At 43.2% G+C, this 27,747-nt stretch overlaps 1 long non-coding RNA gene across 1 annotated transcript; it reads right to left on the reverse strand.

Moving 5' to 3' along the window:
* Nucleotides 1-6,477: 6,477 nt before the first annotated feature.
* Nucleotides 6,478-27,742, reverse strand: LOC149867374 (uncharacterized). The gene is made up of 4 exons (XR_016441625.1): nucleotides 27,490-27,742; nucleotides 25,858-26,141; nucleotides 17,788-18,182; nucleotides 6,478-6,600 (listed from the first exon to the last, which is right to left on the reverse strand). It is a non-coding gene; the product is annotated as an uncharacterized LOC149867374 (long non-coding RNA).
* Between the last annotated feature and the right edge of the window lie 5 nt (nucleotides 27,743-27,747).

The following is a 27,747-nucleotide window of genomic DNA, read 5'->3' on the forward strand; positions in this document are numbered from 1 at the left end:
AAATCACTTAAATTCTCTGTCTCCGTTCACCATAAAACAGGATAACACATACCTAACTCACAGATGTGTTGTGAAGATTGATCCAAATTTGTAAGATTCTTAATGGTGTTTAGCATTTTCCTATCTTTTGAAAAGCCAAAGCTAAGCAAAACAAAACAAAACAAAACTAATGTAAAATAATTTTCCTTATTTTTTCTTGTCTATTATTATGGAAATGTCTCAGTTTGAAGGGAAGAATTAGTATAAAATTATATCTTTAGTAATACTGTGCCATGTGGATGAAGGTTTAGAAGTGCTGAGTTTATGAACACTAAATGAAGCCTTTTCACCTTGCAGGTAAACTTAAATACATTAACAAGTAAGTGAAACACATCCCAAAACATACAAGGTGCAAGTTCAGGAAATCATGCATGTGACACGCTTCAGAACTCACATGCCACATAAAATTGCACAACAAATGCTTCATATTTGCATAATGTATGTGCATATCAGATATCATGGTGTACATACAGCCAAAGTGTTAAGATCTTTACACAGATTCCACAGGTCCTGCATGTGGAATTTTATTAATTCACTATCTTCACTAATACATGCTCAAATAAAAGTTCTGTAGCTCATAGTTCTGATATAAGAGCTATTACTCCCCTTCAGAAACTACACATACTACATTTGTACATGTTGTGGAAATCTTTGCAGTGTGCCATTGACAAGATTCATCGAAGTGAAGAGTAATAAGGTTTTACAAATATTGTGTGTTTGCTAAACAAAATCACTGACCCCACTCTTCATTATCATGAAACCATGAGAAATTCTTGGTGATTTCTTAAAAGGCTCTTGCTTTTAGAGTATATGGCCTTTACCAGCCACCCCAAGGTTTACAGCCCCAATCCAGCCCCAATTAATGTTCCATGAATTTTCTGTGTGAATATTTTAATTTTAAACATTTTAAGAGAATTTTAAAACTAGATCTAGGAGTTTGAGACCAAGTGGTCCCTCAAGTGTATTAAAATTTACAATGTAGCTTATTGTTTGATGAGTCCCTTCATCAGGACTGTCAAATGATGTTTAATTGAAAAAGCACATATTGTGGTATCCTGTGACTTTGCAAGGGTTTCCATCTGTTCTTTGTATTTAAAATAGTGGAAGGAGCCTGAAAGTTGCCATCTCTGTGGGTGTTTGTTGCTACATTACTTACAGAAATCTTTGCTTGTTTGTTCTACCTGGATAGTTTCAGTGTCTTGAATAGGCAGTTGTTTTGTATAGGCAGCCCTAAGCTGTGCTGTCTGCTCCAGAGAACAGGGATGGCCCTGCCCCTTTGCTCCCTAGCCAGAACTCTGGGAGAGACTGCAGGCACAGCAGGGTCTGCCTTGCTTCTCTCTGCCCCAACCCCTCCCCCTCCTTGCTGCTTGCTGCTCAATCAGGGATTCCTCCCTTTCTCTTCACTCCCTTCCATCTCCCACAGCACAGACCCCAGCCCCACAGACCTTAGGCATGTGGTGTGCTAGCTAATGCTGAAAGGTGTCTGCGTGTGTATGTTTCCCATCTCACTGGGACAAGCAGGCAGAACAGTGTCCACTTAGGGCTTTTTGGAGCTAATCAACAGGTCAGCTGGTAATGTCCCTCTGTTCTTTCCTTGGAAAAAAACTGTTTCAGAAGAGCTTGAACTAATGACAGAGGTTTTTGTTTTGTTGATTGCCTGATGAATGCTGTGTTATCAGCCCCCTGTTGACTCCCTTGCCTGTCAGGTTTGCAGACAGTGTAAAGAAGCAGGGAGAGGGAGATTGAAAAGCTCAGTATCATAAACAGATGCATGAACTGCATGCCCCCATTTTGCCTCAAAGTGCTAGTCTGGGGCTAGGGTCTGGCAACACTTCCTCCCTCCCCTTGAGCAGCAAGCAGGGAAAGGCCTGGGGGTTCTGCCAGGGCCTGGCCATGCCCTCCTTCAGCTCAGCTGTTTGGAAGGGTAGGGAAGGATGCTCTAGCACCCCCCAGCTTCTAGCCTGAACCACTGCAGGCTGCATGAGCCTGCATTTCTTCAGTCCAGAGGGAATGTCTGTGCAGTTGCAAACCAGTTCAACCCAAGTAGGTTGGACTAACCGGCGAAGATTGGATCAATTCAGACTCAGGCTTTTTGAATGTCTGTCCCTAGCCTTGCTGTAGTGATTTTTGTCCTGTAGAGAGGTAATATTGTTAGTTCATTTTACTTAGCTCAACTTGATTCAAGCCATCAGATCTTCATGATGAAAACTGTAACTCCACCATAAATAGGTGTGCTGCTTCTTTATGAGGGAGCTGTGATTAAACTTTTTTGACTAATGTAAAGAAAAAATGGAAAGACTCAAAGGACAAATGGCTAAATTGTAAGAAAACAAAGCATATAAGTGGGAAGAGAAAATGCTATTCACCTTGCAGACCTTTCAATGTAAAATAGGTTTGCAATGTCCTCCAGAGACCAGGGAGAGCAGATTGACTTGCTTCACGGGGTCATCACTCACAAAATGGCCTTGTTTGCCTCTAAGTGATGACACACACATTCTGTAAAAGGGTCCATGTCCATGATGTGCTCCTGTTTTAACCTCCTTTGACCACTGTTACTGACCTACATGAATTTAAAGGGCTACAGTCTGTTACTGTCAAAGAACCCAAATAACCTTCTGCAGCATGTATTTATCGATAAAGGTCATAGCAATAAAAATGCAGTAAACCAATGCAAATACAAGAGTCAGGCATAAATTATTATTACTGAGAATCGTATTCTTAAAATATCCTGTGTGGTCAGATGGCTGTAGCTTAAGAACTCTGGTGCCATCCAATGGCAAGGCATCTGTTTTTAAGAGAGATCCTTTGTTTGCTTATTGGACTCATACCATTCTGAGAAATTCACAGATTCACAGAAGTTTAGGGCTGGAAGGGACTTCATGAGATCATCAGGTCCAGGCCCCCTGCTCTAGGCAGGAGAATGTTGGAAGGGGATGGTAATCCCAGAATGTATAGAAAAACTACCTAGGAATTTGAATGCTTCCATACCCAGAAACCCTTAGGCAACCCTCCACCCCAAACCTGACACTGCAAGATAATGCTAAAGACATTCTCATTGGAAGTGATTTACATGATTTGTTTCTGTTCCTCATTTCTTTGCTACTTGGCAAGCCAGAACACGAAAATACCACTCTGAAGGCCGTGAAGCAGTGCTGATTGTATTCTTGTACAAAGTTGATACTGAAATGTTTCTCTAGGTAGATTGTTAAAATGATCACTTAGGGATAGAGGGGAGCTGTTCCAGTAGTAAGAGGAAATATGGAAAACAAAGTACCAGGAAGGATGGAATAAGAAGAAAATAAGACAGAAAAGATTAGGTGTAGCATTCATTAAAGAAAATCTGACAGAGATATGATAAATGGGTATATTCCATAATATCTAAATATTCCACAATGCTCAATAGGGTTGGGATTTGATTTTTGAGGAAAATTTGGGAAATCTGACAATGCTGAAACATTTTTTGTAATACTTTGCTCCTTTGTCTGGAAACTTTTTAATTGACATATGAAAAAATATTATGTAATAAAAATGAAAATAAAGCAAAATGTAAATGTCAGTTGATCTAAAATCTAGAAGTCCTTTATGAAGCAGACCTTCTGTCTTGTACACAATTTTAACTGCATCTGAAACTTGGGGAGCGTTGCAGGAGGCAATAGGAGACAGGAGCAAAATGCAAATAGAAAGAGAGTGATTAAAGAATAAAAATGAGGCATTTGGAGCTTTAAAAGCCAGGGAAAAGCCAATGGTATGATTGTTAGCTATTTCCTTGCTGGTGAATAGCATCAAACTGCTCTAGAATCTGAGACCATTTATTACATTAGCTGATTGCTAAGAAGAGCAGAGGAAATAACAATAATTTTCTCAGTGTGTGTGACCATTTGGTGTTCAAAAAATTAAGTTGTGACCAAGCATCAATTGAAACAATTATACACATCCCTCTGCATTTTCAAGAGGGAAACTAAATGCAACTGAGATGAAAGTGAGGTTTAAAATGGTAGGAGGGGACTTGAAACGTAATATCAAGATGATAATGATACCTGAAAACATATCTGACTATGTGAGTGGGCACTCACATAACATAAACACTGAACACTTTTGGAAGGATGTTAAGCTTACATTTTATACTTGAGATTTGCACCTGGATAAATTTAGCTGCCTTTTGCCCATTTAGTCACATAATACAAAAGTCTGGTTGGAAGAGACCTGAGGAGGTCACCTTAGTGAACTAACTCATGCTTTATCCAGACATCCAACTACCCAATCTGATGCCAAAATCTAATTGTTGCCATTTAAAGCTGAGCTAGTTATTGGTCAAATTTAGAAATCAAAAGAGTACCACACAAATTATAGGAAACTGAGTTAAAGCCCTGTTTCTTAGACAAGAAGGCATATTTCAGTCATGTTTTTAGACTTTGGTAAGAACTTGTCTTAAAAGTAAGTGCCACTTCACCACTCTCATAAATACTTTCTGCTTAATGCAAAGATGTTAGCCAAGTAGCTTCTATTTTCACTAAGGGGATCTGAATAGTTAATACCCTTTGATTCTTAAAATATACTGTTTGTCAGAAACTTTTTCTCCCTCAGTTCCGGTGCACAATAGCTATATGATTAGTTTGTAATAATCTCTCTTAATTTACCAATTTACCAGGGTTAAAAAAAAATAGAGACCAGAGCTGGGGAAGACAAAAAAGATGCTCTGTTAATTAAGCAGAAATTACACTTTCTGTAATGTAATTTTCCTGAATTGGCAATTCTTCTGTAAATAATTTACAGTAATTAAGATTAACCCTTATCCGATCTCATGAAATTGTAACTGTTGTTGTTCTCTTGGGGTAACTTGTTACCCCGCATGCATGAACAAAATGGAACTAGTGACAACAGTATAAAAGTATCAAAAACTATTTATTAAACATACAGATTGTTTGAAAGAGTATTTATGATGATCTGAACCCAAAATATTATGTAACAAGAACTGTGAACAAAATTTAAACTTTTTTTAGAGTTTCAAAATGTGAATGAGCAATTTGCTAAGTCTGCAGTTCACAGTGTTTTCAAACTAACAGATACTTCCAAAAACATTTCCTAACTGTTTTATTTAAATACTGCATTCCTCACAAAGCAGCAGTGATGTGATGTGGTGCACACAACCAAATTGCTTACAATCTTCACATCATTTCTGGGTTTTGTGCTCCTCTTTCCTTGGACAGGAAGCACAAAGTCCACTTATGCTTGTAAAAGGTTCTACTGGGGCGTGTTGTGGCAATTTGTAATTTAGGGCCATGAACACCACGTGCCCCCTGAGGCTGGGGGCATGGTGAGCTCCTGCAGGTGGCAGTGGCACTGTCGGCAGTGGGAGCATGGTGGCAGCAAGTGGGGAGCTCCCACAGGTGGCTGCCGCACTGGCAGCAACAGGGGAGGGGGTGGTGAGTGGTGACCACCCACAAACGTTGCCGGCAGTGTCAGTTGCTGAGTGGTGGGAGGTAGCAAACGGCAACTGCCAGCAGGCACCGCTGGCAGTGTTGCTGGCACCTCTTCACAGGGGGTGCACTGCCACAGTCATGGCTGCTCAGGAGGGGTGGGTCCCCTGCCCCCCACAGGGCACAGCCCCCCTGCACAACTCATGGACTGCCCCCAACAGGAGCCAAAGCCCCCCCACAGGGCCACAGCCCCTCCAGCAGAGCGACAGGCCCCCCAACAGGGGTTACAGCCCCCCCACAGGAGCAACCACTCAGGCTGAGCAGTGCCAGGCCCCAGGTAACAGCCACAGTGCCCCCAGCTGCCTGACAGCAAATGGAGCCATGCAGCACCTTGCCGACTTGGGCCATACCTGCGAGATGGGGTAGTGCAGAGATGGGGGGGCTCTGCTAGGAGACCCTAGTGACCCCAATGGCCACTGCTGCTGCTGGTGAGTGTAGGGCATTTTTCTTTTAGTCCCAGACTCCTGGGGCTGGGTTGAGGGGGTGGGGAGAGTGATCAGAGAACAGGGGCCAGGCAGGGGGGGCAATAAGGGAGCAGGGGCTGGGCCCAGGTGGGTCCCCCGTATGGTTCCCTCCCCCCTCCTCCAGCCACCCCTCCTTCACTTACCTGGCATGAAGCTGGGTCCAGCTCCCTGAAGCCTGCACCGCTGCTTGCCCCCCACAGGCAGGTAGCATGCTTCAGCAGTGGGGCAACAGCCAGCCATAGAGACACTCTGGATGGCTGCTGGAATGTCTCTGTGGAGGACTCGAGCCTCCGGTTGCCCCAGGGTATTTTTTGATGCCTGGATATCCAGGGGCCTAATTTTGTCCCCGCACTTCAAATTTGCAGCATGGTAATCATTTTTTTGTTTCTGCACATGCCTTTTGCAGCTTCTCAAAGAGCTTTGAGGTGCTGCAAGAGGCACATGCATGCTTATCTGGACATGCCTGTGGTCTTCTTGCTCTGAACAATCTCCCATGTCTGGAACAAAGTCAGCATCCTCACTGCCTTGGGATAAAATTTCATCAGTAGATGCGTCACTGTCATCCCTGGTTATGCAAGACAGGCTTCAGCACTGAATATGCGCTGCCTTCTCATCCTGGACTGCAGAAAAAAAAGAAAAAATTGATTACTGCTGAATGCATATAAATAACAATCAAAGAAAAGCCTGTCCACCTATGCTGTCACAGAAGCAATTTAGGCCTGCCCTGTGGCAGCGCAGGTAGCACCCTCTCTTCCCAGACACAGAAGCCAGAGACCAGCATCCACCCTTTGCAGGCAAGCCATATGTGGGTGGATGGCATTAGAAAACCACACGTGCAGGGGCTTATTGAGAGCAGGTTAAAGACCCATGGGGGGTGTCAAGCCCTTACCATTGAAAGGGACTGCATAGTGTGTGCTGTATTGCAGTATGATGTTCTATTTCTTCTCTGCTGTCTCTTTGCTCCTTGTCCTCACTTCCAACAAAGGCAGGGCAAACTAGCTTATATGTTATTAAAGGGGCAGGTGAGGTGGAGTTTTGCCATGAGAAAAGACAGCAGAGGTGGTTTTAATTTTGTTTTATGTTGGTTTATCTTGCAGTCTTATATTGCCAGTTCTGGTTAGAAATATCCTGGCAATGTGTGCTGTTTGGGGGTTTTTCCACTCTTTATGGAAAATGTGACCTTTTATGTGAAATAGAAATTTTTGGGGGGAAAATTAAAAAAAATGCTTTTACTTTATTTTACTTTTATTTAACTCTTTTATTTAACTCATAAATGCTTCCTTGTTTTTGTTTATAGTTTACAGTAGCATTTAGGGTTTTTTTTCCTTTCACCCTCTTTTTGTTATTTTACCTGAGAGAAAAGGTAAAAAATGACGTTGACTCAGAAAAATAACCTGCACCCAGTCATATGGGACGAAATTGAAATGTTAAAATATTGCCCAATAAAAGGATGTAAAAGAGGGTGGATGAGACGATGGCATATTCTTTTTTTTAAGGATTCTTTGTTTACATATTCTTTTGGGAAAATCAAAACAAGTTGATGATTTTGTTTTGGGTCAGGATAAGTCAGATCAAAACACTTTATTTTGTTAAATGAAATCAAAATGGTTGGATCAGTTTGATATGAACTCCATTTACCTTTGTTGCTTCAGGGTCTCGTACAATTTATACTGAGGTTCATGCTTATTCTCCTACTATGGGATTATTTTGTTGCCTGGATAGTATCTCCCAATATATACCACAGTGTCTCTTTGGGTTGAATTTTCATTCTGTATCATGGGAGGCCCATGGGTGTGATGTGTCATGGGAGATGTTCTAACTAAGGGAAAAAACTCTGTTAATAAGTGTCATGTGGCACTGAACCAGCTCAAGTGAACAAAAATTAACACAAATTAAGCTGGCAGTAAAGACTTTAATTTGGGGGTGTTAATACCCCTGTTTTGATTGAAAGGGTTGTAACAGAATGTTTTGATATTTTTAAATAATGTATTTTCTGGTATCTGTTATACCACAGAACTTTTTATCTTTTTATTTTTCACCCCAATTCAGGATATAAGTTGCTGAAAAAATATTGGAGCCTCCCACAAGATGGAAATTCTGATTATTAATTAGGGCTTCCTGTGACATTACAGAAGAGACTCTCAGAACACCGTGTGGCACCAGACAGTTCCTATGAAAGACGATTTTTAATTCTGAAATCTTCTGCAAGTTTGTTAATGATTACATTCAACAATAGATTTGTGATCAGGTAGCCAGGTTTTTCAATTATCATACAAGAACTGCATGTCTTCTGACCAAATTACTTCAGGGAGAAGCTTGTTGAGAAATGCCTACAATTCCAAAGTTTGTGATTACAGAGCATAGACACATTTTACTTTTTATGCAGCATAATAGTGAAGTAATAAATTAATGCTGTTCAAGTATTTGAATAGCACATCAGCTATAAACAGTTGGAAGACTGAAAGCAGGTCAGTCACTGTTGGAGGCTTGTGAAAAGTTGGGTTCTGGCAGCATGGCATTTGAGGTTTGGGTGTCCTTGTTTCAATTGTAAGTCATAGGGAAAAAGTTAGGGGAGCCTATAAAGATTTGCTAGTTTTGTCAGGACTAATTCATGCATCCTGAACTGAAAACTAGTTCACTGAATTTCTAGGTGTATGTAAATGTTAGTAGAGCAAGATTTTTCTCCAGTATAAGCTAGGTTAGACATTTTACTGAGTGAAACAGTCAGGAGGGGAAAAACATAAATGAAGACAATCAGATATTTTTCTGGTGGCTAATAATATTTCTAGCTGGTCAAGATGTCTGTAGATGAAGATATTCAGCCACATTCTGTGGGTTATTCAGTGTCCATAGGCCTTATGGGTCTTCATATTGTTGTCCCATACTGGTTTCAAAGCAGTAGTCATGTGGCATTGGTGATATCTAACTATTCTTTATTGGTTTGTTTCTGTTTTATATAATAAGAATTTTTATATAAATTTTGTATACCGTTTGTATAAAGTTTGTATACCGTTTGTATACCATTTGTATAAAGTTTGTAATACCGGTAGAAGAAATGAGTGCACTCTGGAAGTAAGACAACAGTGTTGAAGCTTATAATGCAGCATCTGTGTTGAAATGTATAGTTATCATAAGATTTGGAGCTATGTATAAGTTGGCAGGCTCTCTCAGAGGGAGCTTGCACAAAACAAGAAATATGGGGCTCAGCCTGAAACTTTAGATCTGTTTCATAGTGTGCTGTTGTCAATGGGAATGCTTTACTTAATTTGAACTGATTTTATGGACCCTTGTACATATGGAGTCTTTTTAAAAGGGCATCAGCTGTTTCCCTCTAACTGTTACATATAAACAAGATGAAAATATTCAAGTATAGCAAAACCATTCCAACTGTAACCCTTCTTCATGCAGAATTGAGTTGGAGTGATTTTGCTATATTTCAGTTGCTCTTAGCTCACTGACATACAAGGTGCTGTCCTTGTGAAATGTATCCTTTTAGAAAGGGCTCCAACTGCATTGTATTTACTCAAATCTAAGATGAGGAACTTTTGCTCCATTTAAAGCCTTATCTTGGATTTGAGTACAAGACAATAGGTAGAGCACAGACAGCTGCTGCGGCTCTAATTCCAGCCCTTGCTTGGGCTTGACCCCAAAGCCACTGTTGCCAACTACCTATGCCCCCCTGGCTGACCCCTGCTTCCTCTGGACCCCCCTCCCCCTAATTTCCCATGTCCAGCTCCAGCCTGGGACCAGAAGCTTCTTTCATAGATGTTAGGGTCAGAAGGGACCTCAATAGATCATTGAGTCCGACACCCTGCATTGACAGGAAAGTGCTGGGTTCAGATGACCCCAGCCAGATGCCCATCCAACCTCCTCTTGAAGACCCCCAGGGTAGGGGAGAGCACCACCTCCCTTGGGAGCCTGTTCCAGACCTTGGCCACTCTAACTGTGAAGAAATTCCTCCTAATGTCCAGTCTAAATCTGCTCTCCGCTAGCTTACGGCCTTTATTTCTTGTGACCCCCAGGGGCACCTTGATGAGTAGAGTCTTGCCAATTCCCTTCTGCGCCCCGTGATGAATTTATAGGTCGCCTCTCAACCTTCTCTTGTGGAGGCTGAAGAGGTCCAGGTGTCCTAGTCTTGCCTCGTAGGGCTTGGCCTGCTTTCCTTTAACCATATGAGTGGCCCTCCACTGGACCCTCTCCAGGTTATCCACATCCCTCTTGAAGTGTGGTGCCCAAAACTGCATGCAATATTCCAACTGAGGTCTGACCAACACCTGATAGAGGGGAAATATCACCTCCTTGGTTCTGTTTGTCATGCATGTGCTGATGCCTGATAAAGTGCAGTTAGCTTTGCTGATGACTTCGTCACACTGATGACTCATGTTCATCCTGGAGTCCACTAGGACTCCAAGATCCCTTTCCGCTTCTGTGCTACTGAGCAGGTCATTTCCTAGGCAGTAGGTGTGCTGGACATTTTGCCTCCCTAGGTGCAGCACTTTGCATTTCTCCTTGTTAAATTGCATTCTATTGTTTTCTGCCCATTTGTCCAACCTATCCAGGTCTGCCTGCAGTTGTTCCCTGCCCTCCGGTGTGTCCACTTCTCCCCACAGTTTTGTATCATCCGCAAACTTGGATAGAGTACACTTCACTTCCTCATCCAAATCACTGATGAAGATATTGAAGAGTATCGGTCCAAGGACCAAGCCCTGTGGGACCCCACTACCCACTCCCTTCCAGGTCGATACTGACCCATCCACTACCACTCTCTGAGTATGACCCTCTAGCCAATTTGCCACCCACCGGACTGTGTAATCTTCCAAGTCACAGCCTCTTAACTTGTTCACCAATATGGGGTGGGATACCATATCGAAGGCCTTCCTGAAGTCTAAGTAAATGATATCAAACCCTATTCCTGTGTTGAGGTGTTTTGTAACCTGGTCATAAAAGGAGACTAGATTAGTCAGGCATGCTCTACCTCTGATCTTTTTACTTCAGCCATGGTTGGCACACCAGCAGTGGTAGGGATGGTGGCAGCTTTGATGCTGCTCTGGGGCTGAGGCCAGAGCTGCCACCACAACTGTGACTAGCAACTCTGGAGTGGGTTAGAGCCAGAGGATAAATGGTAACGGAGCAGAGGCTGCAGAAGAGGGGCAGAGGCAGTGGTGAGCACCAGGCAGAGGGGGCAGGCACTGCACGGGGGGAGAAAATGGTGGGAGGCAGGTGCCATGGGGTGGAGGCACTGGAGAAGGGACATACATGTCAGGGGGTGCATGTGGCAGAGAGAGGTTAACTGGGTAATTATGATGTATCATTGTTCAATTACATCACTATAGAAGACATATCATACTCTTTATAAGGTGAAATACCACCAGGTATTGTTGTTTGAAAGGGAGGAATTAACCAATCTTCAAGCATTTAATCCTAAACAATAAATATTTTAAAATTTAATATTCAATTTCAGTTGTGTGAACACTAAAATTCTGGACTCCTTCCATCAAGGATTGTAAACTCATTATTTTAGTCACCGGGAAGAAGTAAGCTAATATCTGCTTTACATTTTCATCAAGGTAACTTCATTAATATTTGAGCAAGGAGCCCAAGGGTATGCTCACATATTTTGTAAGAAGAAAAAAAAAACCTCCTGCATTTATTTAGACCAAACAGCATGAAAGCATTCTTATTAAACATAGTAATTTAACACAATAACTTGGAATTACAAATAGAGCCTAATCCTCAGCTAGAATAACACAGTTGTTCTACATGCTTTGAAGAGATACTCTTTATGCAAACTGTGGATCTCATCTTTCTTCTTAAGAAGACAGGGAGAAAGGAAGAACCATGAAAACAACTCAGTCAGTATAATGGAAATTGTCCTTTCCTTTTTTCTTTTTATCAATATTCATCGCTTGCTTAATGTTTTAAAATTCACATCTAATATGCCCTTTACTTTTATGGATATTTTGTATTTAATCCCAAGATTTCTTTTGTTTCTTTACAGTTGATACCAGTATTTTCTTTTTCAGGTTTTCCCCCCTCTTTAGTAGTCTTAGAGGGGGAAAAAGGCATACAGAAAATAAATCAATACCTATCAGGCTATTTCCAAGTACACTCCTAAGAGGCAACCCAATAAGAAGGAAGTACAAAAAAGATGGATGATACCCTGGACCCATTCAAGTCATTGGGTTTACTCCAACTGACTTTAGTAATACCAGCATTTCATTGAGCATATTTTATGTCCTGTTGCCTTCAAGGGTAATGCAATGTGAGCAATTCCATATTTCTATTAATATTTCTAAGGAATTCTAGTCTTTTCCTGGGTTATTGGCTGCTTTGTCTGTGCTCCTACAGGTCCATCTTGCTGTTGTTTTCAGTGGCAATTAAGAAACGACTCCGTAGTACGCACTTCTGCTCAGCTTGGCCACATTTTGTCATTCCCTCCATAATCTGGCTGGGGACCAGACATTCAAAAAGCCAGAGCCTAAATTGATTCAATCTTTACACATTGATCTAACCTGCCTAGCTTGAAACAATTTGCAGTGAATATACATTCAAGAAATGCAGTCGCATGCCTGCAGTGGTTCAGGCCAGAAGATGTGGGTGCTAAAGCAGCTCTCAGCTGCAGGGAAGCTGTGCTGGGGTGGCATGGCCAGCCCCTGCAGTAGCCTCAAGTGAACTGGTCAAGGAGGGGGTTTAATTCCCCCTTCCCTGTGCATCAGAATGGACCTGAGCTGGGGTCTACCTGGTGCTCCTTGCTCACTGCAGCAGGGGCAAAGGTGCAACCAGATGCCAAGCAGCATGGCTCCTGAGGCAGAGGGGGCAGGGAGGGGGTTTATTCCTCACTCTGCCCCCATCTATCACCAAGGGATCGCAGCCGGGGTCTGCCAGACTTGACCACCACTGCTGATCACTCCCTGTGCAGGATGAGTGGTGGAATAACTCCCCTCCCCACCCCCCGCTCCCTCCACCAGACACTAGAGGGAAATAAAACCCTCCTTTCCCCCTGGCCCAAGGTGGCCATGTTGGCTTGCCTCTGGCTGTGCCACTGCCCCTGCTGCTGGAGCATAAAGTGGGGAAGGACCCCCCTGTCCTTCCCCCTATCATGTTTCCTGGAGGGTGCAAACCTATTCCTGGCAGGGGGGTTGTGCTATGAGTGTGGGTAGTCAAAGCTGCTGTTGACTGCATGGGGTGAGCATTGGGGTGCACAGGGGGAATACTGGGGGGGGGCTATGGCCATCCTTCTGAGCCCCAGTGCTTCTGCTCACCCCATGCAGTCTGTGGCATCTCTGACCACCCCGCTTTGCTTCTGTCCCTGCCCTGGCCTCCAGACCAGCTCCCCTGCCAGAAAGAGGCCTGCAGTCCCCTGGAAACCATGACAAGGGGTGCCACCCCTGTCAGAGTCCCTCCCCACTCACTACTCCAGTTGCAGGGGTGGGGGTAAAGCTAGAGGCTGGCTGTTATGGCTCTCTTAGGCAAGGGAGCAGGGTGGGGGTTTATTCTGCCACTTGCTGCATGCAGGAAGTGATTGGTGTGAGTTGGGGCTGGCAGACCCTGGCTGTTGTACCCTGAGGACAGAGAAGGCACAGGAAGGAGTAAACCCTCTCTCTCTGCCCCCTCTGCTTGAGGGGCCATACTGGCCAGCTGGGGTTTAGCCATGCTAGTAGGACAGGCAAGGGAGAATTAAACCACCTCCTAGGCCAGTTAACTTGAAGCTGCTGCTGGGGCTGTTGCTGGAGCAGTAAGCAGATAAATGCCTGGCAGGTCTGTGCTGGTATGTTAAGGGGCAGAGGTAGGGAATAAAACTCTTCCCTGCCCCCTTCACCTTAGGAGGAGCAGCATCTGGCCATGCCCCTACCCCTGCTCTGGCTAGGGAATATAGTGGTGGAGCGAGCCCTGCTCTGTTGCAGCAGAGAACACAGCCCCACCCAGGGCTGCAGAGGATGCCCATATGCTTGGGGACTCTGGTTTAACTTAGACCAGGAAGTGGTCTCAGACAGAAGTTCCATAAAACTAGTCTGAGCTCAATCAGTTCAGTCTGACAAAGATAAACAAAGTTTATCTCAAACCAGTTTTGGCCATTTTGAAACTGGTTTTTGCACACTGGTCTTATGTTCTGTTATGGATTTAAAACAGTTTCTGGTCACTTAAACTGGTTTATGTGAAACTTCTGTCCCTAACCCCTGTGTCCTTTCTTCTTCACTTATCTATTTTTTCTGTGTTAGTAACCTAAATATGAGTTAACTCTTCCAAGGAGGGGCAGGTCATGTCAGACCAACCTGATTGCCTTTTATGATCAGGTCACAAAAGCATTGGATGCAGGTGTTGCCGTGGATGTAGTCTTTCTGGTCTTCAGCAAGGCCTTTGACACTGTCTCCCATCCCATCCTCATTAAAAAATTGGGCGACTGTGCCATTGATGTCTACACAGTCAGATGGATTGCAGATTGGTTGAAGGGTTGCACTCAGAGGGTGTTGGTGGATGGATCATATTTGACCTGGGGAGAAGTGGGCAGCAGAGTCCCGTAGAGGTCAGTCCACGCTGTTCAATTTCTTTATCAGTGATTTGGATGACGGGGTGAAAAGCAACCTGTTTAAATTCACTGATGATACCAAAATTTGGGGTGAGGTGAGCACGCTAGTAGAGGGGGAAAGACTGCAGCAAGACTTGGATATGTAACAGGAGTGGGCTAGCAAAAACAGGATGCGCTTCAATACTGACAAGTGCAGGGTGCTGCACTTGGGCAGTAGTAACCAGCAGCATACTTATAAGATGGGAAACTCCCTTCTTGAGAGCACGGAGGCAGAAAGGGATCTTGGAGTCATTATTAACTCCAAGATGAACATGGGCCGACAATGCGAGGTCACAGTTGGCAGGACTAACTGGACCTTATCGTGCATCCACAGGTGCATCTCTAGCAGGGACAAGGAGGTGATCTGACCCCTCTATGCGGCACTGGTCAGGCCACAGCTGGAGTACTGTATACAGTTCTGTGTGCCCCACTTCAGGAGAGATGTGGACAATATTGAGAGGGTCCAGAGAAGGGCCACCCGCATGATCTGGAGACAACAGGGCAGACCCTACAATGAAAGACTGCGGGACCTGAACCTGTTCAGCCTTCACAAGCAAAAGCTGAGGGGGGACCTGGTGACAGTCTATAAACTCACTAAGGGGGACCAGAAGGGTTTGGGAGAGACCTTGTTTCCCCTAGCGCCCCCTGGCATAACAAGGAATAACGGCCACAAGTTGTTGGAGAGTAGATTTAGATTAGACATCTATAAGAACTAGTTCACAGTTAGGGCAGCTAGGATCTGGAACCAACTTCCAAGGGAAGTGGTGCTGGCTCCTACCCTGGGGGTCTTGAAGAGGAGGCTTGTTGCCTACCTTGCTGGGATCATTTGAGCCCAGTTTTTTCTCCTTCCCAGGCAGGGGGTCAGACTTGAAGATCTACAAGGTCCCTTCCGACCCTACTTCTATTATTCTATGATTTTTTGAGTTGTTGCCTGTTTTAGAATAGGAAGAAGGTGGCTCTCTTCCATGAGGTTTATTTCTGTTTCAAATCTCTCCTGCTTTTTGAGAAACTTTTGCCCAGATCTCATTTATATTTCTTTTCCCTTCAAATCCTAAAAAGAGTTTGGAGATTGATGGACAGGATTTTCAGATGATGCCAGGTTATGATACCTAAATGAATACTAGAGAATGTATACATCTCTCCCAATTCTCTTGCCTGTGAAATGACTTAGGATTTGTAGAATGAGTACACTGAAGTGCACAGAATTAACATATTCACTACAAGAAATCATCAAGACTGAAATAAAAATCCTTTATGAGTTTAGAAGCACTTCATGCTTTATAATTCTAGAGTTTTGTGCTGAAGTATAACTCTGTAAAAATGTAACAAATTCAAAGAATAGTAAATGGGGTGGGGGGCGGGCAGGGGCGGGATATTGCTTTCCTTCATACAGAATTAAAACACAGAAACTAAATGGCAAAAAGACATAATCCAGTTCCAGCATGTCCTGACTTGGCCTCATCTAGTTCTTTGCAAATTGGATAAAAAAGATTGGATTCCTCTGGTTATTTCAAGGGGAATATTTCTTCCCATATATTATTTCAGTATAGACAACCCCATCCTAAAATATGACTTAAACTGAAGCTGCCGAATGAGTCAAATCTCCATCTTTTAATCTTCAAAACCAGCCCTGTTACAAAACATGTCAGAAGAAGATATGCCTATAAAGGCACACACTTGCTTCTGTTATAAGAAGCAACTAAACTGTATCATGAATAGATGGAATTTTCCATGAAAGTTCTGTGCATATGAACTGGTTATTAAGGTTGATATCAGAAGCTTAGAGAATCTTTGTTTAGTAGTTCTTATTGCTTGGTTATCTTTACAACTCTGTTGGGTGCATCTACATGTCACCATATGGCAATGTGGCTATGTCACCATGCTTTAGTATTTCACTTTGAAAGATTTTGCCACTACGTAGCTGTAGCGGTGTGTTATACAGGGGGCAGTGCACTGCTACAATAACGTAGATGGCAATCGCATATAGACCCATGTGATTGCTACATTGCCATAGCATGTGCCATATGGTGACGTAGTGTGTCCCTATCTCACCGTATGTTGTACATACAAGGCATACTATGCATAAAAAAAAAAAATCAGACAAGCAGGATCTTTTTCAGGGGAAAAGGCAATAAGCCATGTTTATTAAAGACAAAAATGTCAGACCAGGTAGAAGGGCACTAAAGATGCCTGTTACTGGAAGAGCAGGAATGGCCACCAGGTGCCGGTTGCCAGGGCAACCAGGAGGAGCTAAGGGCCCACAGCTGTAGAGTCAGCTGACCGGAAGGGGCAGGGCTGACTTCTGTAAAGCACAGGCTGGAGGCTGAGAGTGGGCTTTCTTGGCTAGCAGCCAAGGAGAAGGTGTGCTGCCTGACTAAGCAAAGGGGAAAGGCCTGAACACGAGCAGTTGGTTGTGCTAATGAAGGATGGAACACCTGTGAAGGGCAACTCAAAGGAGGTTAGTCAAGCGGTTTAGCTTTGTGTTATAGCCCAGGGGCTTGTGATATTGTTTTGTTGTTGTTGTAAGACCTGAGGACCGGGAGAGGCTAGAAGGGGATGGAGAAGGCCTCATAGGGGGCCCACGGTGGTGTGGGAACCCCAGCCCCAGAGAGAGGGGCAGCAAGAAAGGTGCCAGAGAAGACACAGCATTTGGGGTGCACAGACCCCAGCCTTAGAGCAAAGGGGTCAGGCATGGCTACAGCCACCTGAGCCCACCTGCAGGGGGGCTTGAGACCCTGAGGAGGAGAACTGGGGCCAGGCACAGCTATGGCCACCTAAGCTCCAAGGCTGCAGTAACCCCAGAGTAAAGGAGACAGCACGGAAAAGGCTGTGGGAAGCCAGAGCGCCTGTGGGGCGCAGGTCCAAGACGAGGCTGCAGAAGCCAGAGCGCCAGAGAGGGCGCAGAGTGAGATGTACCGGACGTTGTTTGGTCTATCTGCAAGGCTTGGGGCGTGGTACAGGGGTGGTTGGAGCCACGCATAGCCCATAAGGCTGGGGTGTTCAGAACAAGGTTTGGAGTAGTAGGAACCATGACCAGGAAGATGAGGCAACTTCCCTTTAACTTTCCTAAGATCAAGACATGGCGGGTGAGAATGAGGGTGTGTTAATGCAAACTTGGCATGGTAGGGGGCTCTAGGGGACAGCACGGCAACCCTAGGACGTTTCCCTCGCCTGGTACAGACCATTATATCCTTCTTGCTTAAATTGCTACACTTATAGGCATGCATTAACATACACACACCATTCTGATGTTACCAGTCCTTAGGTATTCAAGTCAGCTTGATGGCCGACCAAGCTGAGCCAAGGAAAAGGAGGCCAGGGGTCTGTTAGACTTGTACTGATGCTTCATTGTTCTGCAGAAGTGGTCCCCCCGCAAAGTCTTTTCTCTCTTACTCATCTTTTATAGTAGCAGATGCATGGTTTTCGCTTGTTCATTAGACCAGGGGTGTCACCTGCACATCTGTGATGACTGGTTTTCTTCTCAGCTTTTGTGGTTACAGAAAACCTAAAGCAAAAAGATCCACTCTCAAAATCCAAAGGTCATCTGTCTGCATCTTCAGCCATTTTTCTGCAGGTGTGATATTTTTTATCTTTTTTCTTTCCATTTGCATCTTTAGTTTCCATTTCCTTTCTTGCCTGACCAAGCACGTACCACATTCATACAAAACAAGAAAATATAAAAATGTTAAGACAGCTAAGTAAAACAAAATGGAGTTTCAGCTTATGCTAATCTATATAAAAGATAAAACTACAAATGAAGTCCAACACATAGGGTGACATGTAGATACACTCTGTTTAATAATATGTCTTCAATTGAATTGCAAACTTTACTACAAAAAAAGCTTTAGGTGTTTTTTTTTTTAATTTTAGAATTTCCTTTTATATTTCAGTACATCCAAGACTTCACAGTAATATTTATGTTACTACTTTCTTCTTCTTTTTGGTCAGAAAATTGTACATTATCCAAGGTTAACATGAGCATTGGTTAAAGATCTCTCTGGCATTCGGATTATTTTGCCAGAATTCTGACTAACTTCTCCAGCCACTCAAACAGCCTCCACTCCCACTTTCCACATAATTTATCAGTGTCCAGTTCCTATGTCTTAGATGTGTTCTCAATGACCCAAATCTTACACCTGGATGCATAGACAGCTCTATCATGCAGTTTCAAAACTGAAGCAATTTTGGTTCCAATCAGAGCTTCTCCAGGTATCAAGCAGCCTTTTCTGGTCCTTTCATGCCTTCCAGATGCCCCCAGAAAGTTGCAGGCATCAGTAGGGTTTATGAGATCAGGATTTTCTTTTGTCAGAATATAAACGGTCTGCTGGCTGTTGAAAGTGATGTTAGTTGGCCCAACTCGCTCTTGAAAGCCATTATAGGTTTAGCATTTAAAATATGCAAGTATTAATTGCTTAGTAATGAGAAATTTAATTGACATAGTGATTAAAGTGTAATCCCAAGTAGCTGACAGAAATCAAACAAAAGGCAGCACCCCCCCAAAAAAAACAAAGCAGCATGAATTTGTTTCCTTTAAAAATCAAGTGAACTTAATGCTTCTAAACTATTAGATGGACATAGTTCATCATGTTTCTCAAATTTAACTTAACAACATTAGGCCTGGGATTATTAAATATATTAATTTTACATGCTCTTGCTTTTATGGAGACAACCAACAAGGGTGTCAGTTCACATTAATTGTAATGCTGCCTTTTTAATGCATGAGGTTTTGTCCTTTAACACTACTTAATCCAGTATCTCATTTCACATGAACTACCAAAGATTAGGCAACATAGACTGTAACTTGCTCTCAACCTGGCTGGATACAGATTTAGAGACAACAAGATGAAAAATCTTTTAAAATCCTTTAGCCACTTCCTCAGCCAGTTAGTCTCCCAGCCACCTAGACAAACCAATGGAATTGTATTACCTTATTTGATGTGGCATCTGCCAATGTGGAGAATGTATAGGTTTTGCAGAAGGTTCACTGCTTTGTTTTATATGCTTTGAAGAATGTCGATGTGCTCTCTCTTATCAGACAAATGCTATTTATTTGGGTATCTATAATTATTAGTATTACTGAAGTGCCTAGGAACCCCAATCTTAGACTAGAACCTGGTAATTTATTTATTTACCAGATTTATATGACACCCTTCCCAACGTAAGCTTAGAGCAGCTTATAAGTAGTGACCATATGTCCTGGATTAGCTGGAATAGTCCCAAATTTCAGAGGCTGGTCCCAGCTAGCTGTTGAGAATTATAATGGGCGTCCTGGAAACACAGGGGCATGGGGCACAGTGTGGCAAGGAGTCTGAGTGGTACATAGAGCTCCAGATCCCAGCAACTTCTGTAAGTGTGCTGGATTTCCTGGATGATGTCCCAGATTTCTAGATTTTTCATATAGTTAGCCTACTTCCAGGAAGAGAAATTGCTTACAAAACAGGAGAATGAATAAGAGATAAAACGTATAATAGCAAATGGAGTTTTAAAGTAATAAAATAAAACAATCCTCCCCTAAACAATATTTCAGCTTAGCCTTGTTTGCTAAATGCTTATCCAGATAAGGTCTTACAGTAGATGTTCAGGGTCAAGCAGGAGAGAATGAGAGATCTGAGTGACTGCCAAGAATGACCTCCCACACTTTTTGTCAAGAGATCCTGGCACGTTGATGGCACTTGCTTGAAGTTGCTCTCAGTTGACTTTAGAGATCATGTGGGGGCATAAAAGAAAAGATGGTCCCTTAGGTATGTAGGGCCCAGACCATTTAGGGCCTTATAGGTAAAAATCAGCACCTTGGTTTGCACCTGGAGAACTGCTGGGAGCCAGTGTAGACTCTAGAGCACAAGAATTGTGTTTCCAGCAACCCACACCCAACAGAAAGTGTGTTTCATAGACATTTGGGCTGGAAGAGACCCTAAAGAATCATAGAGTCCAGCCCCCTGACCCAGGGGCAGGAAGTCAGCAGGGATCATAGGATCCCAGCAAGATAAACATCCAAAAGTGTCTTGAAGACATTAAAAGTGGGTGCTTGAACCACCCCGGGCAGCAGTCTATTCCAAACCTTGAGGGGTCGGACAGTAAAGAAGTTCTTCCTTATGTCCAGCCTGAATCAGTTGCAGTGGAGTTTGTGACCGTTCAATCCTGTCATCCCTTGGGGTGCTCTGATGAACAGACGTTTCCCCCAGATCCTGGTGAACACCCCTGATAAACTTGTAGGTGGCCACCAGATCGCCCCTAAGCCTACACTTTTCCAGGCTGAAGAGTCCCATGGCTCTCAGCCTCTCATCATAAGGTCTGTTTTCCTGACCTCTGGTTATGCATGTGGCTCTCTGGACTCTCTCAAGCTTCTTCATATCCTTTTTGAATTGTGGAGCCCAAAACTGGATGCAGTACTCCAGCTGCGGTCTCACCAAGGCTGAGTACAGTGGGAGAATGACATCCTGGGATTTACTTGAGAGGCATCTATGGATGCAAGCCAGAGTTTTGCTGTGTTTCCTATCCACAGCACCACATTGAAGGCTTATGTTCATCTTGTAGTCAGTCATGACCCTCAAGTCCCTTTCATCTGTAGTGCTAACCAGTGTAGCACTACTGAGTCTATAAGCATGGTGTAGGTTTTTCCTCCCAATGTGGAGAACCTTGCATTCTTCGGTATTAAACACCATCAGGTTCTCATCTGCCCATTTCATGAGCCTATCAAGATCTGCCTGTATCACCCTCCTGTCCTCAGGTGTGAATGCTTTACCCCAAAGTTTGGTGTCACCGGCAAACTTGGCCAGCCCATTTCTGACACCAATGTCTACATCATTGATGAAGATGTTAAACAGTATAGGCCCTTGAGGGACCCCACTGGTCACCGCACACCACAATGATTGACTTCCATCAACTATCACTCTCTGGGTCCTGCCACAGAGCCAGTTCCCCAGCCAGTGGATCGTGGTGAAGTTGAGGCTGCAGTTAGCCAGTTTTGCCAAGAGGTGAACATGGGATACCAGATTGAAGGCTTTTTGAAGTCAAGATATAGGACATCAATCAACTCTTCCTTGTCCAGGTGATAGGTCACCTGGTCGTAAAAGGAAATGAGATTGGTCAAGACCTACCCACAACAAACCTGTGCTGGGTATCCCTCAGGATATTGCCGTCAGCTAGTCTGTTAAGGATGGCCTCTTTGATTATCCTAGGGAAGGTCTTGCATAAGATTGAGGTTAGGCTGATGGGCCTGTAGTTTGCCAGATCTACTTTTCTCCCTTTCTTGAAGATGAAAGGCTCATCACATTGGCCTTCTTCCAATCTTCGGGCACTTCACCAGAGTGCCAGAAGTTCTTGAAGATCCGTGCCAGGGGCTGAGCTATGATGCTAGCCAGCTTCTTGAGTACCCGTGGGTGTAAACCATGAGGGCCAGCTGACTTGAAGGTATCCAGCCTGTATTCTTTCATGAGGTCAGCTTTGATGGAGGGTAAGGAATCTCCCTCACCTAGGCATCCCTGACCCACAGTGGGCAGGGGTGTCCCATTGGACTAGTGAAAAACTGATGCAAAGTACCCATTTAGCAAGTTTGCTTTTTCATGGACATCAGTTGTCAGTTGTTCTATCTGGTTTAGCAGGGGTCCAATGTTGCCCTTGCTCTTCTTTCAACTCCCCGCATATCTAAAAAGGGGATTTTTATTGTCCTTGATATTTGTAGCTAGCTGGAGTTCCATTGCAGCCTTGGCTTTCCTGGTTTGCTTTCTGCAGGTCTGGACCAGAGCAGAGTATTCCTCATTGATGGTGGTTCCAGTCCTCCATCCTTTGTAGGTCTTCCTTTTTAGACACAGGAGGTCCACTAGTTCCATGGAGAGCCAAGGGGGCTGCTGTGCCCTTTTGCTGCCTTTCCTTTGAGACAGGATAGACTTTGCTTGTGCATCCAGGATTGCTCCCTTGAGGAGCAGCCACTCATCCTGAACTCCACTCCCCTTTAGGTTGTGGCCTTTTAGGACCTCACTGACAAGCATCCTTAGCTTGTCAAAGTCAGCTTTCCTGAAGTCGAAGACTTCTGTATTACTGACTTGCCAGCTTTACGGCAGATGGTGAAGGTGATCAGCTTGTGGTCACTGTCACCCAACTTCCCTTCAATCCTTAGGTTGCCGATTTGGTTGTCCCCAGTTGCCAGTACCAGGTCGAGCAGCGCTTTACCTCTTATTGGCCTGTAGACTTCCTGCATTAGATAGTGGTCATCCACACATGAGAGAGAGGTTTGTGACCACTCAGATTTAGCTGAGCACTCCTCCCATGAGATGTCTGGGTAGTTAAACTCAGCCAATTCCCTGGTAAACTCCTCGTGAAGGTCTTGACCCTGGGTAGGGAGTCTGTAGTAGACTCCTACCATAGTATCCCCTGTACCGTGTTCCTCACGGATTTTAACCCAGAGGGTCTTAAGTCTTCCACCATGGTGCCAATGTTGGCTTGCAGGGATGTGTAGCTTTCCTTGACATAGAGAGCTACACCCTTTTGTCCACTTGATCCCTCTTGTACAGGGTATAGCTGTCTATACCTGTGGCCCAGTCATGGGTAGAGTCTCACCAGGTCTCCATTATCCCTATGACATCATAGTTATTTGAGTTTTAGCAGGAGGACAAGTTCCTCCTATTTATTCCCCAAGCTCCTGGCATTTGTGTATAGGCAGGCAAGTGTCCCATTGTGGGCCATGGCCTTGTCTACAGTTCATTCCAGGGCTGGGGCAGGGGTGGGTTCCCTTAAGTGCCTTGGCCTGCTGGCTTTGCAAGGGTTGCTGAGTGAGCCAGCAGTGGCAGTAATCCCCCCATCCCCTGGTGGGCTTAGTGTTGCTGCATTCTCCTCCACCTGCAACTTCTGGATGGTCATCAACAACAGCCCATTGCCCTAGTCTGTCCTTTTGGTGGTGAAGGCACAGCTTATACTAGACTGTACAAGTACAAGGCAGAAAGACCTCCAAATCACTAGCAGCTGATAGTCTTATAACCATTAATGGACACAATCCTCGCAACACCACTCAAGTATTATTCTCAATTTAGAAATAGGAACCAAAGTAGAATCATTCTATTATTATTATACAATAAGGGATTAAGGGTAGATTTTTCAAGAGTGATAAAGTGATTTAAGCACACAAGTCGCACTGCTGTCCAGTGAGATTTTTGCTCTTCAGTCACCATGATCTTTTTGAAAATTCCATTTGTCCAGTGTCACATGGAGTCAATGGCAAAGCAAGAAACTGAACCCAGTTCTTTTGAACCCTTCAGCTATTGGTCAGAAGAGCTCTTTAGGATAAAGAATGGGATTTGTCAGATTGAAATAAGCAATTTAATTCTGTTCTGGCAATTTCTCTCTTCCTTCCTTAGTAACCCTTCTCACTTGCCTTTTCTTTTTGAAGGTGAATGTGGTTAATATACTTTCATGAACAGATGTACCTTGCGTGTTACAAACTATAATACACTGTTTCATAAGAGTTACCAAGCAGTGTTTTACTCTGCCCAGTGAAAGATGCTGTTATGCAAAATGCCATACCCATATATCTACTAGTATAAGTAAGAATGCAGATTGGATATCTTACATTGAGCTCAACACAACCAATCCTTCCAAGCTATTCAGTCTCTCCTAAGGTTATAGGATATGAAAAAGATATAAAATAGCTGGGCACAAATGACAGATACTTGTTCATGTTTTCTCTTTGTAATGATTGCTGAGCGACAACATTGCCTGATCAATGAAAGGGCTAATGGATACTAACAGTTTGGTAACCTCTTTAACAACTTCACTTTGTCTGAGCATTATAAATGCCAATTTCAGCCATAATAGATTGCCAGCCACAATGCAGAAGAGATGTATTTCTCATTAAAAATATCATCATTTGGTAGGGAACAACTTGGATTACATTGGTAAGCAATATAGTGATGCTAATGGTAAGGTGAGTCACCACTATGCATACATGGTTTAATAAAAGAGTTTTCATTAAATGTTTCCCACTGAATCTAGCTGCAAATCTTGCTTTCCTGTCATTTAGCTTATATTCAGTAATTTGATGTTGAGTATATTGAACACAGTAACTGCCACCTGTAGTCTATATTACAAAACTCTCAAAATCATTTTACTCTATTATAAACTTTATGTTAAGATATTTTGTCTTGTCACTCTAATTTGTAGCATATCCTTAATTTCTGCTTCTATTTCATTTAAAATAAATAATTAATTTTTACCTGCAGAGTAATATTTCTGGTCCTAATACCCGTCTTATTTCTAGCAAGTCCCAAATAAGATGGAAGCTAAACAACAATAATTCAATCTTAAATGCTATTAAACTCAAAATTAAATATTGTATGGACCAAAGTTTTCAATCTGCAGTATACTTATTAGACTTAAAGCTAGCTAAAGGGGCTGAAGCAAAATCACTACAATAAATTTAATAATTCAGTTCATCTCAATATACCAACTGCCACTTCAAAAATCAATGCAGAAATACAATTTATTCCTTGCTAATGTCCATGTTTTAATAATATTACCAAATCAATGGTAAGCAGCAATTCATTCAAAGAGTCCCAGCAATAACCACACCTGTTGTAATTATTACACCAGTGGTTGTTGGCAGGGTTCAAATTACATTCTGACTCTTGGGGAGTCTGTGGTGGTGACAGCTGGAAGCCAAAAGGAGTCGGTCACCACGATCTGAGCTCTCATCTCTTATGGTGGGGCTCAACCCCCGCCCCTCCTCCCAAGCTCCCCCATAATTTGAACTGTAGTTCTTGGTTTGTTTAGATTTGAGGTATTCCTTGGGAAATGCCATCTCTTAGTTTCCATTCTTTTTTTTTTTTTAATACAGAAAAAAATAGAACAGTTTTTTTTCCCCTGTTGCAAAGAAGCCCACAGCTACGGATTTGTATTTGAAATATCCAGGTTTGTCTAGTGAAGCATGTTTGTGAACAGTGTTAACATTTGGCAATAGCCAGCCAATTTGAAGGATTTCAAAGCACCCCAGCGTGCCATGGCATCCTGGTTGAAAACGACTATATTAAACTTCTGCAGAAGTCTGTCTTTGGAAAGAATCAGTCCTCTTGATCCAATTAAGATTTTGGATTAAAAAGACATTTGTATCCTGAAAAACACAATACTAATTTCAGGTTTTAAGCAAGTTATACTTCTTGACAACTGCATTTACTTGGATGTGGCCCTAGTATTAATGTGTCATTTCTCCTTTTTATAAAGAAGGATTGTGGAAGGAAGGAAGATGAAAAGAGATGAAAATGAGGAGTTGCATGCTATTAAGGAAGAAAAAACCCTCAAGAAAAAAAAGACAAGAAACTCATACCTTTTTACTCATAGATTTTCTGCCACAGCATTTGTAATCCCTGAAACCAACTCTAAGTGTAAGAAGCAGGTCAGTTCCCCTGAACTTGTGGATGTTTCAAGAATCTCCATACGCTGCAGGAGAAGTTATTTACATGCAGGCGTAGTGCCCATCCAGGCAATTCATTTAGTTCCCTGGTTGGTGCATTGTCACAAAATCCTTGCCAAAATTTCTCCAGAGGCTGCAGTTGTGGGAGAAGCAGATAATGTTGGTTCAAACAGCAGAAACTTTTGGGTACATTTTGGCTGGAAAAAAAAAAAAATTGGCTTGAACATGGATGAAGGAAAGACTGGTCCCTCAGTTTCCTTCTCTGGCTCTGTTGCCTCAGAAATATGAAAAGCAATATGTGATTTTTGCGTGCAGTAGGAAACATCCATAAATCTTATCCATAACTTTGTCTCTAACGCACTACATTATGCCTCATTCCATACTGTATATTGGCCGGAAGTATAACATTAACTGAAGGTGCATACTTAAAAGTATTTGACTTGAGTCACAACTTAGTTTTATCCCTTTTGAAGGAAATAGTAAAATTCTTGCTGATTTTTGGTGAAGCAAGATCAGGGCTGTAGGGAAGGCAGAGACTGAGTGAGATTCTGCTATCTTGCTTGCTCAACACATCTCACTTCCTGCTGTAGATCCTTTATTTTTAAGCTGAATCCATAATATTTTCAAGCTACCAAGAGAGCAGGTAATAAAGGTGCCATTACAAAATTGAAAAATGGAGAACAAAAATTGTAGGCCCCTACCACATTACATTTAAAATGTGATTAACCAGTTCAGTTAATCACATCTTAAGTAGTTACCTGGCCACACATTAATGCAAGTAACAGTATGATAAAACAAAGAATAATCCTTTGTGGCTGGTTGATATCACACCATTTATTGAACATGTGGCCAGGCTGATTTGGGCTCCCAGCCTCCAGGGCAGGTAGGAGCCTCTAACTCCCATGAGTTCCCAAGGCTGAGAGTGCTGATCAGCTGATTGCTGCTCCCAGTCTTGGAGGCCCATCAGTCTCTGATATGTACCGGAGGCTGGGAGCTGTAATCAGATGCTGCTCTCAGCTGTGGGGGCACAAAGGAGTCCTAGACTCCAATCAGGGTTCCCAGCCTTTGAGGCAAAACTGATGCCACGTGCTCCACTGTGTCCCCATGGCTGGGAGTCCCACCAGCTGCTCACAGCTCTCAACCATTGGATCTCAGGTTGCCCCTACACCATCAGCGGGGAATGATGGGATCTGATGCTCAATCCTACAAACATACATGCCTCCTACTATCCATGTCTGACATGTGAGAAAGTGTGACTGTGGGGATTGTGCATCAGATCTCATAATGCCTTTAATTACAGTTATGCCAGGGGCCTTAGAGGAGCCATTCAACAACACTGAAAGTCCAACCCATACTAAGGAACATTAATGTTATGCACTGCTGACTACGGATTATGTTAGGTTGGGTTTTTTTACATTTTACATAGAAACCACTTTAAATCAGTAAAATGTAGACTGTAGAGAAAAATGCCTATGTTGCAATCCTGAGTAAATAGGATATTTTAAGTAAACTATAAAAACAATAAAAATCAAAAATATCACTTACCAGTGAAGATCTACTTTTTTTTTTTTTTCTCTTTATGGCAGAGGCAATGAGAGATTGGGAGGGTTAGTGGCTGGGACAATCAGCAGCTGCACAGCATCCCAGCTGCATCTGCAGCTCATTGATGTGTGAAGTGTAAGTGATTCTGCTTCAGAGCTGTTCTCCATAATGTCATCAGGCTTCCTTCCTTGTAGATGGAAAGCAGGTGTTCAGAGCATTGAGCCTTCTCAATCCCTACCTTCAGAGCCTGTGTCAATAATA

Source organism: Crocodylus siamensis, chromosome 4 (assembly GCF_052110815.1).
Source record: "Crocodylus siamensis isolate JL-2025a chromosome 4, ASM5211081v1, whole genome shotgun sequence".
Taxonomy (NCBI): domain Eukaryota; kingdom Metazoa; phylum Chordata; order Crocodylia; family Crocodylidae; genus Crocodylus; species Crocodylus siamensis.